Source organism: Podarcis vaucheri (genome assembly GCF_965113315.1).
Source record: "Podarcis vaucheri genome assembly, chromosome: 6".
Classification (NCBI taxonomy): Eukaryota; Metazoa; Chordata; class Lepidosauria; order Squamata; family Lacertidae; genus Podarcis; species Podarcis vaucheri.
Window position 1 is genome coordinate 20,464,146 of NC_138764.1, and position 18,839 is coordinate 20,482,984.

At 42.6% G+C, this 18,839-nt stretch overlaps 3 long non-coding RNA genes across 3 annotated transcripts in view; 2 read left to right on the forward strand and 1 right to left on the reverse strand.

The window, feature by feature from the left end:
* LOC309533917 overlaps positions 1-16,850 on the forward strand; it is a 38,221-nt gene extending 21,371 nt beyond the window's left edge. Inside the window, exon 3 of the long non-coding RNA XR_014220528.1 lies at positions 16,672-16,850. This is a non-coding gene — a long non-coding RNA (uncharacterized lncRNA). The remainder of the gene's footprint in view (positions 1-16,671) is intronic.
* The window catches only part of LOC309533896, a 395,549-nt gene that overhangs the window by 72,531 nt on the left and 304,179 nt on the right, over positions 1-18,839 (forward strand). The gene's annotated exons all lie outside the window — the stretch shown is intronic.
* Positions 15,650-17,869, reverse strand: LOC309533948. Its single transcript, XR_014220562.1, has 2 exons — positions 17,256-17,869; positions 15,650-15,783 (listed from the first exon to the last, which is right to left on the reverse strand). It is a non-coding gene; the product is annotated as an uncharacterized lncRNA (long non-coding RNA).

The window sequence follows — 18,839 nt, forward strand, 5'->3', positions numbered from 1 at the left end:
CAATTGGCTTCAACTTCCACTTTCAGAAAAATTTGGCGGCAAATATAAGTGAAATCTATGTTGCATTGCGGAAATTTGTTGAGTTTGGAAGGAGAAGATTGAGCAGAAGCATATAATCTTATGGAGAAAATCAACCATCTCGATTTGTAGCTCTCAATTGCTGCACATGCAGTTGTTATTAGGTTTGAAAAATAAACTTGAACACCTGAATTAAAGTGGTGGTGGTGAGGAAGGTTTCCAACTAAATTAATTCATCCTCTGGCTTAATGAATTATTATCATTTTCCAAAGCTGTCAGCAGAATATTGCTTTTCATTTCTCTTTTAAGTGGATAATTTTCCATTAAAGTCAAATAGGCTGGTTAGTATGGAGGTCACCTGTGAACAACTCTGTGTAGCTGATTGAAGCCCCAATATGAATCCTATTATTTTGCTTTCCAATGAAACTTAAATTTTGCAGAAACACGCAACAAGAAAAAAGAAACCAAAAGTGACCAGAAGACAGCTTTACTCCTGTGGTGCAATGGGTTAGTGTGCCTGGCTGTTAGCCAGAAGGTTGGTGGTTCAAGCCCACCCAGGGATGGCTGTGGGCAGAATTCCTGTATTGCAGGGGGTTGCACTAGGTGAGCCTCAGGTTCTGTCCATCGCTACAATTCTCTGCTACTATAATTCTACTTGTTGTGGCACCTGTCCTGTGGAATGCCCTCCCACCAGATGTCAAGGAGAAAAATACCTACCAAACTTTTAGAAGACAGCCCTGCTTAGGGAAGCTTTTAATGTATAATAGGTTATTGTATTTTAGTGTTCTGTTGGAAGCTGCCCAGAGAGGCTGGGGAAATCCAGCCAGATGGGTGGAGTATAAATAATAAATTATTATTATTGTATTATTGTATTGTATTGTATTGTATTGTATTGTATTGTATTGTATTGTATTGTATTGTATTATTATTATTATTATTATTATTATTATTATTATTATTATTATTATTATTATAAAATGTACCAGTAGAATTATAAAGGTAAAGGGACCCCTGACCATTAGGTCCAGTCGTGGCCGACTCTGGGGTTGCAGCGCTCATCTCGCTTTATTGTCCGAGGGAGCCAGCGTACAGCTTCCGGGTCATGTGGACAACATGACTAAGCCGCTTGGTGAACCAGAGCAGTGCACAGAATGCCATTTACCTTCCCGCCGAAGCGGTACCTATTTATCTACTTGCACTTTGACATGCTTTTGAACTGCTAAGTTGGCAGGAGCAGGGACCAAACAACGGGAGCTCACCCCATTGCGGGGATTCGAACCACCGACCTTCTGATCAGCAAGTCCTAGGCTCTGTGGTTTAACCCACAGCACCACCCGCATCCCTATTCTCATTAATGCTCGATAATTAGTGCCACAAGGTGATATGGCCACAATCAGGCTCAGAGTTAAGCACCCTTGGAAACCGTAAACCCCATGCTTTCCTTTTATTGGACTGTGGGCAGATGCCTCTCACCCGGGTCATTCCCTACCCACAGCAATCCAGCATCTATCTCTGCCAATCAGCCGAGGCTTTCTGGAAATTTTCCTTTAAAGACATGCAGCTTGATGTTGTGGAAGTTGGTTCTCTTTTGATATAATGGTAGAATGATTTTATGGATTTTACTGTTCAACTTTTTTTGTAATTTCTGAGCATGACTTTGAGTGCTGTTTTAACTGTAAGTATGACTGATATGTACTTTTAAAAACAATAAATTCCATTCATTCCAGGCATTCAAGTGCTAGAACATCAGGGAACACTATACTAAGGAAAGTAAGCACTACAAAAAATAAAAATAAAAAATGCCTTCCTCTCTTTTATAGTATAATGCACCTGCATCTTTGATGCACTCAGTATTATGGAACTGTAATTTTGTGTTCCACTAAGTGAAGACTGAACTTTCCTTTTTTAGATTCTTTCTACATGTGTGTTTAGCTGCCACTGTTGGTCTATCAGGTTCATCTTATTTCAAAACTGATTGTGGAAGTTACATAAAACAGCATCAGCCTGCATGGTGGGTCTGAAAAATCTCTGTGTATGTTGGTTGGACTTTTCAGACATTGATATGTGCAACTTTCCCCATGTTTATGGATCAATTTGGCTCAGAAGCTGTATTCCCCAAATCAGATGTTTTTTCCCAAATCAGGAAATAATGTGGCTTAATTCTGAGTCACTCTGACATCAGAAACATCACCCACTTTTTAAGCCCCTTCCCCCCTCCCAACTCTCCACTTTCATCTAGCCATACATTAACTATTTTAATTTTTTTATTAAAACTTGTATACCACCCTTTATCCAAAGTTCACAGGGCAATTCAAAGCATAAGAACACAAAATGAGAACACAAAATACGTAATAAAAAAGAACAAAAAACAAACCAATAACCCCCTTCCCATGAACATATTTAAAGGCCATAGAATGTTCAGTCAGCCCAAGGCCTGGTTATAGAGAAATTCATTTCTCCAACTTCCCTCTCTCCCTTCCTGGGCTGGCATGGCATGACCTGTAGGTGATAAATATTTGGAAATGGAGCAGGGTAGCAGCCACGGTATCTCTTCCCAACTCTCAAATGTTGATCTGAAGAATTGAATAGAGCTTACCCACCTAAGCACTATTCACCTACTCTTAAATCAGCACACATAGGTCATGAGCGGGAAGAAAGAATGGATGCATATTTTCCCTCCCTGCTCCATAATCATGGTTCCCTGTTATGTACTGAAGTTCTCACCCTGGGCCAGCAGGGGGATACTGTAGGTAGTTTTCACTCAGGTCCACATATGCAAATAAGGGATTGAAAGTGACATTCAGTGATTGGATAGTTACAGAAAGTGTTACAGTTGCGTTGTGGTGGAGCTCTATATAAGCAGGCTGGCTGAACCCTTCAGTTCAGTTCTGTTCTTGCCTGTGAATAAACAGGAGCTGTTTGAAGAATCGCTGTGTCGTTTGATATGTTCACCCACAACTTAACATTCCCAAACACCTGATAAGATCTCCCATCTGTGCAAATGAGATGTTATTGCGTGACCAGACGGTGACAGCCCCAGCCCCCAGGGATCATAAGAAAGAAAAAAAGACTCTGACTATGTTATATGGAATCAAAATTAGGCCACAACTTTATTAAACTTCTGAATGTAGGAAGACTTTGGCTTAGGCCTTGGGCATGTATCCCTCTCAGTCCCCCAGCCAGGGGAAACTGGGGCTCATCAGGGTAAATAGGATATGGGGGTGCTCTGTGAGACGTAAGTGTAGCAGACAGCCCAGCCCATATCCCCGCATGCAGGGTAGTTCACTGACGACCTTTCAGTGTATGGCCAGTGACACCTATATATATAACCACTTTAAGAGGGGACCCTGGAATCGCCACCGCAGGGGGGTGAGTCACCACTTCACACACACACACACACAGCAATATAGGGAAGAAAAGACTAAAGGATTCCACTCAAGGCCATAACCGCCAAAGTTGTGACAAATTGCTACAGGGAAGACAAAACCTGCCAAATTTCTTCCTGGTCCTTCAACAACAACCAGTCAAAGACCGTAGCTGCGCCTGCTAAACAGGAAGAAAAAGTTAACCTGCAAACAAGAAAACATTAAACAAAGGGAGGGTAGGGAGGGTGAATCTCCAGTGCTGACTGCTTGGCTATTGTCGGCTCCACCCGTATTTAATAATAATAATATATTATTTATACCCCGCCCATCTGGCTGAGTTTCCCCAGCCACTGTGCGAGGCTCCCAATCGAGTGTTAAAAACAATACAGCATTAATGGGGCTGGCCCCATCTCCCAGCGAGAAACTTGATTACTGAGGCTGGGTGTAAACCTCCAAAATTAACGTTGAGAGGTAAGCCAGCCCCTGTTTGCCATTAAGCTCCCTGGGAACTGTAGCACCAGGCGCAAACCCACAAAGGGCACCCACAATGTAAAGTGTGAGTGCTCATTGTCAGTCCACCATAGGTAGTTCTTATCTCTTCCTCTTTTCCCATTACTCTCACATTCTGGATTCTCAAATGTTTTTCTGTCTCATCTTTCCCTTGCCTCGCCTTCTCCATTTTTTCCTCTTCTCCTTACCTCTAACTCTACCTATAGCAATGAACTGTTTTTCGTTTTTATTGTTTTGTCGGTTCAGATTCCACCATCCACCCATCTTTCCCTAGCTAGTCCAGTGATGGGTACAGTATACCTAGATCTTCTTTGCTATAATCCACACTAATGGATTTCTCAATTAGCTTGGACCAACTGGAATTCTGCCATTCCAATCCAATCTGCCACACGCTTAGACTTCCTGTTGTTAGGCTGGTTCTGCAACTATTGTACAATTACTCAACAACTGAGACTCTACTTCGAATTTAACCAAGAGAAAGTCTAAGGTAAAGGTAGAGGGAACCCTGACCATTACGTCCAGTCGTGACCGACTCTGGGGTTGTGCGCTCATCTCGCTCTATAGGCCGAGGGAGCCGGCGTTTGTCCACAGACAGCTTCCGGGTCATGTGGCCAGCATGACTAAGCGACTTCTGGCGAACCAGAGCAGCACACGGAAACGCTTTTTCCCGCCGGAGCGGTCCCTATTTATCTACTTGCACATGATGTGCTTTCGAACTGCTAGGTTGGCAGGAGCAGGGACCGATCAAAGGGAGCTCACCCCGTCATGGGAATTCGTACCGCCGACCTTCTGATTGGCAAGTCCTAGGCTCTGTGGTTTAACCCACAGTGCCACCCACGTCCCTTAAGAGAAAGTCTAGATAATGTTAAAAACTTCTAAAAGGGGGTTTGCCAATAAGATGTGCCTCCTCCCCAAATTCGGACTGCCATTATAAGCTCTGATTATTGACTCTCCAGATAATTTACTGCACCTTGCTTCACTCTGTATGTTATTGCCATAATCAAACTACTGAAATTAATAGCAGCTATATATTAACTTTTTTATTAAAATGTAAAATAATATCAATACATTCAGCTGCTCGGTTGAAAGACAAATATCTTCTTTTATATCATGTGGGCTGATTTACACAAACTGATTTACAGCTATAATAAGCTTCCCACCAAAGTTTTGATTAAATTGCACTTCAGATAATTCCTTCGTCTGTTTACTCTTGTTTTTTCTATTAAAACTATCCAATATGAGCCCCTCTGGGCCTTCCAAGCTAAGAGCGGCTTTGGATGAGACATTGATAGGGGAGCACAGAAAAGGCAAGTGAGATTCAGGAAAGCTTTTTAGCTCTCCTGATTCTGATGTTATTATGCTGCTGTCATTGCTGCCGAAAACCAGCTTCAGCAAGCAAGTGTCTCAAGCTACAGCAGTAATATTAGTCACCTGACAATCATGTTACTAATAATACAATTCACCCGCATGCCTACTCTGAAGTAAGGGCAGTATCCAACTAATGCATTCTGTCAGTGCAAGGATTTAGTAATTCATGGGGCAGTAGGGAGGGGAGGCAATGTTGTGTGATGACCCAGGAAACCAGAGTTCACGTCCCTACCCATGAAGCTCAATGGGTGGCTTTGGGCTAATCACTGCCTCTTAGCATAATCTACCTCAAGCATAGGCAAACTCAGCCCTCCAGATGTTTTGGGACAACAATTCCCACCATCCCTGACCACTGGTCCTGTTAGCTAGGGATCATGGGAGTTGTAGCCCCAAAACATCTGGAGGGCTGAGTTTGCCTACGCTTGACCAACCTCATAGAGCTGTTGTAAGGATAAAGTGGAGAGCAGAGAGCTACTTGGAGGGAAAGGTGGTACTGTATATGTTAAGTTGTGGGTGTACATATCAGACGACACAGCGATTCTTCAAACAGTTCTTGTTTATTCACAGGCCAGAACAGAACTGAACTGAAGGGTTCAGTCAGCCTGCTTATATAGAACTCCAGCACAACGTTACTGTAACAACTTTCTAAAACTATCCAATCGCTGAACGTCACTTTCGATCCTTCATTTGCATAACTATCTACAGTATCCCCCTGCTGGCCCAGGGTGAGAACTTCAGTATATAACAGTATATAAATGGAATAAATAGAGTGGTGCTGCACAACCAAAAATCGTGGTGCTGATGGAATCATGAAATAATGCTGCTTTTGATGCAACTTTAAATCCCTAAATTCAGGAAAGAAGGTATATACCATTGCAAGATGAGAGAGAGAAAACACTATTTCCCCCACACCAGCACATCTCCGTTTTCAAAATGGATGAATCATTTGACAGGTTCCCATGTGTTTATTTGCAAATCCAATCTCTCTGATAATCCAAATTTTCTGCATAATTTGCATGATAATGGGCACTTAAACTGCATTTCCTTCAAAATGCATATTTTAAATTGCTTTCTTTTCTGTCTTTCTTTTTGAGTCAAGAATGTGTGAAAGCCAGTTATGATATGCCTGTTAATTCTGAAGCCACAGCTTCGATCAGTTCATATAGGAATTCACAAAGGCCAAATTCTTCAAAAAGCCCTAGTGGAGATCTTCCTCCTTAAATATATGGTTATCAGATTGCAGGTACTGCTCCTGCTCAGGGATGGGCATTGTGGGGACAGTAATACTGTGGCAATAATATGAAAATCATATCACATTTGGGTAAAGGCCACAGAGCCTAGGACTTGCTGATCAGAAGGTCGGCGGTTTGAATCCCCATGACGGGGTGAGCTCCCGTTGCTCGGTCCCTGCTCCTGCCAACCTAGCAGTTCGAAAGCACGTCAAAGTGCAAGTAGATAAATGAACGCTCTGGTGGGAAGGTAAACGGCTTTTCCGTATGCTGCTCTGGTTCGCCAGATGCAGCTTAGTTATGCTTGCCACATGACCCGGAAGCTGTACGCCGGCTCCTTCGGCCAATAAAGCGAGATGAGCGCCGCAACTCCAGAGTCGGTCACGACTGGACCTAATGGTCAGGGGTCCCTTTACCTTTATATATCCTAAGTTCAGTGCTTTGAGAGAATGCTAAGGGGCTGAGACAGGGGCTGAGATAGGTGGTAGATTACCTCATGGTGGACTGGACCACCAACTTGATCCCAAGATCCAGCAACGAGGTTTTCTTGACTGCAGCAAATTTAATGCACACTACTGAAGAAGAAGAGGAGGAGGAGGAGGAGGAGACAGAGGAGGAGGAGGAGTTTGGATTTGATATCCCACCTTTCACTCCCTTTAAGGAGTCTCAAAGCGGCTAACATTCTCCTTTCCCTTCCTTCCCAACAACAAACACTCTGTGAGGTGAGTGAGGCTGAGAGACTTCAAAGAAGTGTCACACAAGGTCACCCAGCAGCTGTATGTGGAGAAGCTGAGACGTGAACCCAGTTCACCAGATTACGAGACTACCGCTCTTAACCACTACACCACACTGGAATTACCACGGCAGCTGCCACCAGGCTTGCCCTCCAACGATCTTCATTAAATGATATAAAGTGCACTCATTCTAATTACAGGGTCTTGGAAGAATCCTGTATATTGGGGTGTGGTTTTTTTGTGAGTGGGCAATTTCCGTGCCAGCTGCCTTCCTTGGACGGGGTAGCTGGAGTTTTGTTGAGCTGGGTGTCTGGGTGTCTGTCACAGTGGCCAACAAATCCTCTTACCTTGCTCGACAATGAAAACAGAATCCACTCTGCACCCGTGTTCCTTTCTGGTGAAGTATTTCTCTCTGAAGCCAGAGGACAGCTATGTTGTTGTTTAGTCGTTTAGTCGTGTCCGACTCTTCGTGACCCCATGGACCAGAGCACGCCAGGCACTCCTGTCTTCCACTGCCTCCTGCAGTTTGGTCAGACTCATGTTTGTAGCTTCAAGAACACTGTCCAACCATCTCGTCCTCTGTCGTCCCCTTCTCCTTGTGCCCTCAATCTTTCCCAACATCAGGGTCTTTTCCAGGGAGTCTTCTCTTCTCATGAGGTGGCCAAAGTATTGGAGCCTCAGCTTCACGATCTGTCCAGCTATAGGACAGCTATAGAAATCCTTTATGATACAAGAAAGACTCCTCATGAGAAAGCAGCAAGGGCAGCCAATAGTTGGATTCTCTCTCCCTCTCTTTCTTTCCCCAGTCGTAGCTCCCCAGCAAAGTAAATTCAATGACATTTTAGATGGACTAACGACTTGCTCTTAAGTGGTTTGTAGCTGTAGCTGTAACATTCCTGTGGATTTCGTTAAGGCCTTGGCGCCGAGTCCATGCAATCCCCTTGTGGCTTTCTGATCACCACATCTGAATCTTGATAGACAGGCTTCTGGAAGGCTTGAGTACAAGAGTTCTTCAAGTACTTAGTAGCCGGTGAGACATCTTGGTCCCATACCAATCAGTTCTTTTTAAAAATGCAGTCTATGAAGTTGTCATCTTCAGAGGAAACATTTCATTAACGCAAATCATGATGAAGACAAGGGGATTGCAGTCCCTTGATAAGATCCATATACATAAATGCATGAGAGCTGGCAAAAGCAATTGCACACTTCAAAAAAAAAAAAAAGCCACAGACACCAAGGGACTGAATGAAAATATGGGACAGAAGCCAAAGGGGATCTGACTTCAAACATCTACTGAAGAATTACAAAGGAAGGATGTAGTAATGCTTTATATTTTCAAATAGCCTTGATTGATACACCATATGAAGCAATATATTTCATCGTTCATAGGCCCCATTAGCACAGAGAAATTTGTGACACAGCCCCTTCGCCAATGATTTATGCAGGAAATCTAGTTTCAAGGAAATATACCAGGTTAAACTCTTTTTAAATGGTGGTTTCATAATTCTGATTTATCTGAAAGTGACATTGTCAGTCTATTTGGAGCTGCGGATGTCTCAAGCATGCTTTCAACTTGTTACAGGGGGAAAGATCTGTTCAGGGAAGGAGAAAAAATAGCAATTTTGTGCGAAGCAGCTAAGGCTAACCAATTCTTCCCCTGGTGTATTCATTGATCTAGATAGCACCAGCTTGTAGAAGAAACACATTATACATGGTCTGCTCAATATCACTTCAAAGGAAAATATGAACATCTTTGCAAAACGTCTACAGAGGCTAGAGTCTGTTTAAGTTGTATCTGTTAATCTGCAGTCATGTCAACTCCGGTGCTGTGCTAGTCCAGTTTCTAGTGTTCACCTCTGTCTTAAGGACATAAGGAATTGCCTTGGTGATTTGCTCAAAGGCCCAGCCACTGCTGCCAGCGCCAGGTCAACATTTTAATGCAGGAGGCAAAGGACAAGATGGTAGTCCTGCTCCATTCCATGTACAGAAACTGACAAGACGTAGAATTGGAGAGTTGGAAGGGACCCATAGGTCATCTAGTCCAATCCCCCTTTGATGCAGGAATATCAGCCGAATCATCCATGACAAATGGCCATCTAACCTCTGCTTATAAACCTCCAAGAAAGGAGAGTCCACAGCCTCCTGAGGGAGACCGTTCCACTCTTACTGTCAGAAACTTTTGCCATATATTTAGTCAGAATCTCCAAAGCAGGGGAAAACAAGCTTGTTCCCTCTTCCATGTGACAGCCCTTGAGATATTTGAAGATGGCTATTATATCTCCTCTCAGTTTCCTCTTTTCCAGACTAAACATGCCCCAGCTCCTTCAACTGCTCCTCATAATGTTTGGTTTCCAGACCCTTGATCATCTTGGTTGCCCTTCTCTTACTTCAAACACTGTTGATGCGACAACATCCTTCATTGCACCTGACAGTATCAGGCTAGCTTAGAGGGTGCAAGGTGAAAAAGATTAGGAGTAAGAGGGTTTCACCTCACCCCTTTAGGAACTGGTGCCTGAGATGACGGTTTCACTTTGCCTTGTCCAATTTTCTGTTTTTACCAGCTGCCAGCCAGATACAGTGGATGCTTGGGTTGTGAACGTGATCCGTGCAGGAGGCATGTTCGCAACCTGCAGCATTCGCAACCTGCAGCGCCGCGTCTGTGCATGCAAGGATTGCGATTCAGCACTTCTGCACATGCGCAAAGCACAATTTAGTGTTTCTGGATATGTGCAAGGGCCAAAACCTTGAAGTAACCCGTTCCGGTACTTCCGGGTTCAGCACGGTGCACAACCCAAAAACATGCAACCTGAAGCGTCTGTAACCCGAGGTATGACTGTTTGTCTAGGAAGCTTTCCTTGTATTTTGAGGTATGTTGACTCTGCTCAATTATGTTTTATTTAGTAATTGTGGATAAGACCGGTCCTCCGTGATTTTGATGGATTTCCTTTTAAAGACATATAAGCCAATGGCTACCATTTGCATCTTGTTGTGGATGTGGAAGGTGTATCACCCACAATGGTGTTGGATTCCAATGTCCATCACCTACAGCCATTATGGTTAGACATCAGGGATGTTGTAGTAGGGCAAAATCTAGAGAGCCACACATTCTCCTTCGCTGTTGTAGAGTAAGATGGAATAGTGCAAGTTAATCAGTGCTTGTGTGACAAAGTAGCTCCTATGGTCAGTCCTGAACCTTCTTCAAGTCAGCTTCATTGGTTAACCCTGTGTCTTAGCCTTATGAGAAAGGGAGAGCAATCTGCTATTCACCACCCTGTATATACATAAAACTCTAATCATGCCAGCTTGTTTTAGTAGGCTATTTTCTAAACTAACAAAACACAACATTCACCTATCATTGTGGGAAAATTTCTCTGACCACTTGATCATTTTTATTATTCTTTTGATGTGTATTCCAGCTCTATGATATTCCTCTTGAAGTGAGCCTTATCTCACCTGCAAACAGATGATTACTTGAGCAAGTGGCAACTTCTGGAATGTAGTACATTTGTTTGTTTGTTTGTTTGCTTGCTTGCTTGTGTTACCGGAAAAATCCAAGGGCTCCCTTGGACAAAAACAAAGACACCAACCAGGATAACTTGGAGCAAAACAGCAGCCTGTAGGCTTGGCCTTTATTGAACTGTTGCAACAGGGTATTCCCCTCACTTGCAGGAGAGAGGAAAGACCCAGAAAGATGGTGTGCCAGACCTTATAAAAACTTTTGAAATTCCCCTCCTCTAGGTCAAGCCCACCCCCAGAAACATCATGCATACATTACAGAAAGGAGGGGTTGACATCATGCATACATTACAGAAGGGGTTGACATCATGCATACATTACAGAAGGGGTTGACATCATGCATACATTACAGAAAGGAGGGGTTGAGGGAGGAGTTGTGGTGGTAACCTGAGTGTCCTGTCACCTGGCTGGTTCCTCCTTTCCCCCTGCCCATGAGTCACTTCCAGGAGACAAAGGGGAGTTTGCAGTTTCCTGCCCCCAGAGGGAAGATCTGATTATTGTCCTTTGTTTCAGTCCATGCTGAATCCACTACCATATGCAGGTTCTTTGTGATTTTGATTGTCTTCTGTCTGGGATTATCAGGGTTGACATAGCAACTGGGCAGGGCTCCTGTGGATGTGCTGGGATGGTGAAGGGATTATGGCTGACCAGAACCAAGCGCCCCCCCCTTTGATAGTCCTTGTCATATGGAGTAAAATAAAAATGGAACAGTGCAAATCCGATGTATGGTTGATTTTCTATGAATTTATAACAGAAATGTGGCGTATGTAGTGTGTGAGTGTGAGTGTGTGTGAAGTTTGTGCAAACAGAATGATTGGGGTGGGGGGTTCCTGCTACACTTGTTTGCTTACTTACTTACTCGCTTGCTTGACAGACTGCCTTTCATCCAAAAGGATCTCAGGGAAGTGCACATCTACTATATGTTTGGAAAGTTTTTTGTACATTCTGCACATTCTACTTATGTGGCCATAAAGAAATTTTGCATGATTGTTTCTGAGATCAAGGAGCGGGGTTTCATTTATGTTTTGATACAACTGGACAGCATTTTGAATCAAGATGGCAGACTGAGTTTTTCAAAACTACCCATTTTGTGTGTGTTTCTTAAGAGTTCCTGAGCAATGCCAGGTATGAGAGAGCTGGCAATACCATAAAATAACAAATAAAATCAAACACCAATAACAAAAAACAAAACAAAAACCTGTTCCGTGATTAAAACAATTCAGCAGCAGTTTAAAATAAGCCCAAGGATCCTGCAGTCTTCCACCCAAAGACTGTATGAAGAAATGTGTTTTCAGCTGCCTTTCAAATATAATACATGAGAGGGATTCCTCATTTCATGCTACTGAACACAGGGCCACTCCTACTGGCAGGTCTATCAGAAGAGCCCAGGAAATGCAGGACCCAATTTGGTAGGTATGGGATTTATGACATGTTAAATGGTTATCTGTTGCCTTTGTCCATAGAGTTTGTCCATGGAGCAGAGACATCACCTTGCCAACAAAGGTCCGTATAGTTAAAGCCATGGTTTTCCCAGTAGTGATGTATGGAAGTGAGAGATGGACCATAAAGAAGGCTGATCGCCAAAGAATTGATGCTTTTGAATTACGATGCTGGAGGAGACTCTTGAGAGCCCCATGAAGATCAAACATATCCATTCTTAAGGAAATCAGCCCTGAGTGCTCACTGGAAGGACAGATCGTGAAGCTGAGGCTCCAATACTTTGGCCACCTCATGAGAAGGGAAGACTCCCTTGAAAAGACCCTAATGTTGGGAAAGATGGAGGGCACAAGGAGAAGGGGACGACAGAGGACGAGATGGTTGGACAGTGTTCTCAAAGCTACAAACATGAGTCTGACCAAACTGCGGGAGGCAGTGGAAGACAGGAGTGCCTGGCGAGCTCTGGTCCATGGGGTCACGAAGAGTCAGACATGACTAAACGACTAAACAACAACAAATGGTTATCTGTATTCTCTAGGGCAGCCCACTTGCTGAAATCAGCACATAAAAGGAGAACATGGCAGGCCCCCAAATTCTGCCTCCATGCACTTATTATATGAATGAAGCCCTCACTCATACAGTAGACCCTCCAAGTTTCCCTATTTTTGAGGGACAACCCCAGATTTACAGAAGCCATCATGGTTTCTGATTCAATCACAGAATGTCCTGCTTATCCTTAAATGTAAGGTAAAGGGCCCCTGACAGTTAAGTCCAGTCACGAACAACTCTGGGGTTGTGGCGCTCATCTCGCTTTACTGGCCGAGGGAGCTGACGTTTGTCTGCAGACAGTTTTTCCGGGTCATGTGGCCAATATGACTAAGCCGCTTCTGGCGAAACCAGAGCATCACACAGAAACACCATTTACCTTCCCGCCGGAGCGGTACCTATTTATCTACTTCCACTTTGACATGCTTTTGAACTGCTAGGTTGGCAGGAGCTGGGACCGAGCAACGGGAGCTGACCCTATCACAGGGATTCGAACCACCAACCTTCTGATTGGCAAGGCCTAGGCTCAGTGGTTTAGACCACAGTGCCAGGATGTCCCTAATTTCGTCAGAGAAATTTTGAAGGGTATGGAGTTATGCAACCCCTGAGCCAATGAGATAAGTAACTATACAATCTTTAGAAGACATCTGAAGGATTTTTTTGAATGTTTAATGTTTCATTATGTTTTATATATGTGCTGGAAGCTGCCCAGAGTGTTGCTGTTGTTTTTTGAATAGGATGTTCCTATTTTAATTGGAGAAACGTTGCATGCATGGTGGGCTCTGTCCATGCAATGAAGAAGGCTTTAGAGGGGAATTAGGCAAATCCATGGAGGATAAGGCTCTCTATGTCTCATGCTGATTAGATATTCCCCCTAGTATAACCAAGAGAATGCTTTTGTGCTCATATCCTCTGGGCTTTCCAGAGGCATCTTATTGGCCCCTGTGCAAACAGCATGGAGGATGAGATAGGCCTTTGGTCTGATAGAGCAATGCTCTTCTTATGTAATCTGATCGAACACACAGTCTGAATGCCTGAATGGGACTGTTGTGTGATCTGCATTGCGCCGCTAGGTTCTTTTGAACGATATTGTTTAACACAGCTGATAAGCTTCTCTTAAGAACACCCCGCCTGTGAATGCTATTCCACGAGAAGTTGTAAAAAAAAAAAAAAGATTCAAGCCACATACATTAAGATTAACGTGCTAAATGAGGGAGAGCTAAATTGTACAATGATGAAGCAGTAAATCAAAGGCAGCAAATGCAAACACACATGTGAACATTTGCTGTGTATAAATTAAAGATGAGAACTATATGATGAGGCATACCCCAAAGGATCCCCAAAGGATTGAGCTGATTTAAACATGAGCTACACTGAAATGGGAAATAGGTATTTCGATCCGGCTCTGCTGAATGCCTCTCTAAATTTCAACTCATTCCATCGTGTCCTTCAATTAATGGTACATTTAGCAAAAGAGATTTTTCAATGACTACAAGAAGAGCTGCAGCACAACAGCTTGTCCGCATATGTCACCCCCCACCATTCCAATTTAGTAAAATAGAAATTAAACTGTACATAGTTTAAACCTTAAGGCAATGATCTCCAAACATTTTTTAAACTGTGCATTCAAATAGTAATGATGCTTCCTGCCTTCCTAAAATATATATCCAGTGGCTTAATGGCCTTATTTTAGCTTCTGTTGACATTTCTCCAGAACTCGAAGACTCGCTTCTACTTCTACTTCAAGTGCACTCTGGTGACAACTTTGGGATGTGTGGAAACTCTCTTAACCATATTTCTGGATCTGTGCCTCCTTATCTATAACAGTTCCAGTCAGGTTTAGCTCAGTGAGTTGGGTTTTCCTATTATATCGTTGTAGACCAGGTTGCGTGGGAGTCACTGAGTAGTAAATTTGGAATGCCAATCTAGCCCCAACACGGTTTATGTCATGATTAAGGTTTCTTTAAATGCATTCCCTGTCATATCAAATCTGCCTAGCTCCAAAACACAAAATTTCAACCAGATGCTAATTCTTTGAACAGTAATTAACAGCACGACACTTAAGGAGTAATTTTGATAATGATTACCGTCATTCTTTTTTCATTCTCCTGAAGTGCTAAGTACAGTAATCATCACCTGTTCACAGTTGGTCTTATTGCACCACAGGCTATTAACAAGTGATAGCAGCATTTAACTAACACTTAATTCCCATTGCATTGGCAGAAACTGTTTGCTTTCTGATTAAAATAAAAATAAAACTCAGGTACTTTTATTACCTTAATTTTCTGCAATCTAATTATTCCAAGTAACTATTTTTATGCTTTAACAGTTGTGAAACACTGAGTTGAGTATGAAAAACATCCAGATTTGGCACAGTTTATAATCTTTCACCCAAATTTTTAGCATAATTTACAGGCCAACCCATTTTTTCTATGCGCTCTAGTTGAATTTCACATAGAGCAACATCTGAAGGAATTTGGAACTTTCTGCTTGAGTGAAATATTTTAGAAATTGGGAAAGAGATTGAAAAACAGAAAGAAAATCAGTTTGGTAAGAAGAGTACTTTCTTCATCTTTTTGTCAACTGTGGAACTCCATGGGTATCTGCCAAGCAACTGCTGAATGTTACCAAGGAATCTGAGAAATGTTCTACAGTGAATACTCAACAGCAGGTTACCTGTTGGACTACACTGTCGCATCATGGGCAATAAATGAACATGCTATGTCAAAAAACTCTTGCATTGTTTGTTGCAGATCATTAGTGGCTGGCAAACAATCTGTCCTCTGATGGCATGGATGAGGTTGGAGACCATGAAGATCATCTTCTGCTTCAAGGTCTTCTCCTTTTGGTCCTTCCCATTCCCTTTCTTTTTCTTCCCAGCGGTGTTTTATAATTGAAAGACACAGAGGAGAGGCAAAACCTCAGATTAGTGCCCTCAAATAACTAAAAGAAAACATTACATGCTCACAAAAATAACATTACGCTTACAACTTTGGAAACGACCTCCTGCCTAGGTGCAACATTTTCACCATTCTTTTTCTCTGTCATGGTGTCACAGCCCTGGAAAAGGAACAGAAAGAATGTCATGGTTCTCTATCTTGAATACAAAGAACCCATCTTTTTTTATCCAGCCGTCTTTAGCATCTCTCCTTTTTTGTCCTTTTCTCTTTCTGTCTCTCTCCCTGTTAATCTCCCCCCTCCAGTGTCCAAAAGATGGTTGTGGTATCACCATTGTAGCCTATCATAACTGTTCATCTGTAAACCATAGTGGTAAGAAAGCCTAGGGTCACAGTTCCCTGTTGGGTAAGGTGTGTCATATGGGGGGGTATTTTTTGCACATTTATTAATTGAGGGAGTCTTAAAAGTAATGTTTTCTGTATGGGGAATTCAAATCTGTTATTATTTTTGCAACCGGGCAACATTTAGCTTGTTAAGTTGACATTTGATGAAGAAGCACATACACTGTTTTCAGAAATCCAATGAATTTTAATTTTACCTTCTGAAAATGTCAGGTAATCCTAAGTAATAATAGTAGTAGTAGTAAATAATAATAATAATAATAATAAGAAGAAGAAGAAGAAGAAGAAGAAGAAGAAGAAGAAGAAGAACTTGGCAATCATTTTTAATGATTTCTATGCAATTCGACACACATTTATTTAACAAGCAAAACTAAATTATATTAATCTATCCAAAATATCTTTTGAATTCCTGTCGTGTTGGCATCCTTCATTTTCTAATTCGATAGTTGAAAAATTCAACATGCCCTTCCAGTCTTGGAGAGCAGTTAGATGGAACATTGCAGTAGTGGGCAAGGCCCCGACCTCAGAGAAATTCTTAAGCCATGCCATTAAACAATGTCATTTTAAACAATGTCCCTCTGATCACAACAACCTGCAAGCCAGTGCCCCAAGTGATGACAATTCTCTTATTTCTGGCTAACACATTTAGGGGACAGCTGGTGGAAGTTGACCCTGCTTGAGGGCCGTCATTAGCATGATGCTGACTTCATCTGAAGACATAGCCAAGAGAATAAAATGCTCACTTCAAAGCAAGGATAAAACAGCTTAAAAGGAATTTGGAAACGGGAGAGAGTGAGAAAGGGTGGCAGTGAATAATTTCTGCCTTTGGGGCTCCCTTTTGTGAATAAAATTGTTAGTTTTGTCATTCTCATGCTGAGCTTTGTTCCACAGCTTCCATAAACACACAGTACTCATGGGATTGTAGCAGCGCAAAATGAATCTGGGGAATTTGAGACCGGGGTGGGGAGTGGGGGGGATTACAAATGGGTTTAAAGAACTAAAGCAAACCCTTTTTGTCTGCATGATGACTAAGATTTAAGTGTAACACTACGTTAGAGACAAATTGCTCAGGACACTATAAAGGGGTTTAAGTTAGGGAAAGGGAGATGGAACAGATCAAAGAAATAACTAGAGTGAATAATTTCCCAGTGGTGCAATCTATAAAACAGGAATAGAGGCAACAGTCCTTTCATTGCCATGGACTGGATGAATTCTTAATATGGATGTGATTACCGGTAAGTGAGATATCAGGAGAATGCCTTTCCATTCCTTGCCCTGTAGCAGGAGGCAAGCATGATAGCTGGATCAAGGGCTTTTAGAAACAAGGCCCTGTTGTTTCCCCTGGGATAATAGTTAGATTTTAAGCTCCTCGGGGCAGATACTGGTCCTGGTGCTCCATTGTGGCGTTTGCCTCCTAGGTGGGTCATAAGGAAAGGGTTAAATGAGTGTGAAGTCATTGGCCAGTGAGAACCCAAGGGGAGGAGTTAGAGTTGGAGTTGTGTGGAAGTCAGTTGAGAGTTGGGAGTTGGAGAAGGAAGAGGGAGGATAAGTCTGTGGGTTGGTCGAGTTGTGTGGTGAGAGAGTGAGAGGAACTGTTAGGTGGAGTCAGATAGATAGTTGGGATAATCAGTTTGAAGTTGTTAGGAACGTATAGGACAGTAGAGTGGAACGCCCTCCCATCAGATGTCAAAGAGATAAACAACTACCTGACATTCAGAAGACATCTTAAGGCAGCCCTGTTCAGGGAAGTTTTTAATATGTAACGCTGTATTGTTTTTAACACTTGATTGGAAGCCGCCCAGAGTGGCTGGGGAAACTCAGCCAGATGGGTGGGGTATAAATAATAAATAATAAATTATTATTATTATTATTATTATTATTATTATTATTATTATTAAAGCTAAAATTTAGAAACTGCCAAGAAATATTAACTGAAACCATAAACTTGTTCATGCCTATAAAAGAAACTTGATTATTTGTTAATGTTAACAACTGTCTGAACTCCGTGTGTACCCAAGGGAAATGGGTTGGTGGCAGCGAAGAGGCAATCACAGTGGTGGCACAGGGATCAATACACCGTCAAACGTCCGGGGACCCTGTGTGATCGCTACAACCATCATCCACACTGATGGCAATACATGTCAGCAGGTGGTGAGCATTTCTTCTGAGCGTGCTCCCCATCTGTTGAACTGATTTGAATACAACCTGCCTCACAACTGGCTTCATTGGGACTAGATTCTTTTAAGATTTGCAAGACTTTGAGTGAAAATTAATCACGTCCCTTGCAGGTACCTCACCTCGGGATTTTCCATTATCACCAACACTGGCATATGCTAAAGGCGTTTTTCTTTTGGGAGACAATGGGAGATAACTTGTCACACCTGCACTGAGGCACATTTTTCGGACCTGAACTATAGTTAACAGCTGCAGAAAAGCACAAATATACTTCCACACCAGTAAAACTTTTGCTACCTTTTGAATATTCATTTCATTTTCATGCCATTCTTGCCAAATCAGCTCCTCAATCATGTTATCTCCTGTGAGCTGTTCACAGCAGACCACATATACATACAGTGGTACCTCGGGTTGCATACGCTTCAGGTTACAGACTCCGCTAACCCAGAAATAGTACCTCAGGTTAAGAACTTTGCTTCAGGATGAGAACAGAAATCATGCTCCGGTGGCGCGGCAGCAGCAGGAGGCCCCATTAGCAAAAGTGGTGCTTCAGGTTAAGAACAGTTTCACATTAAGAATGGACCTCCAGAACGAATTAAGTACTTAACCTGAGGTGACCACTGTACCACTCTGCATCCTAAA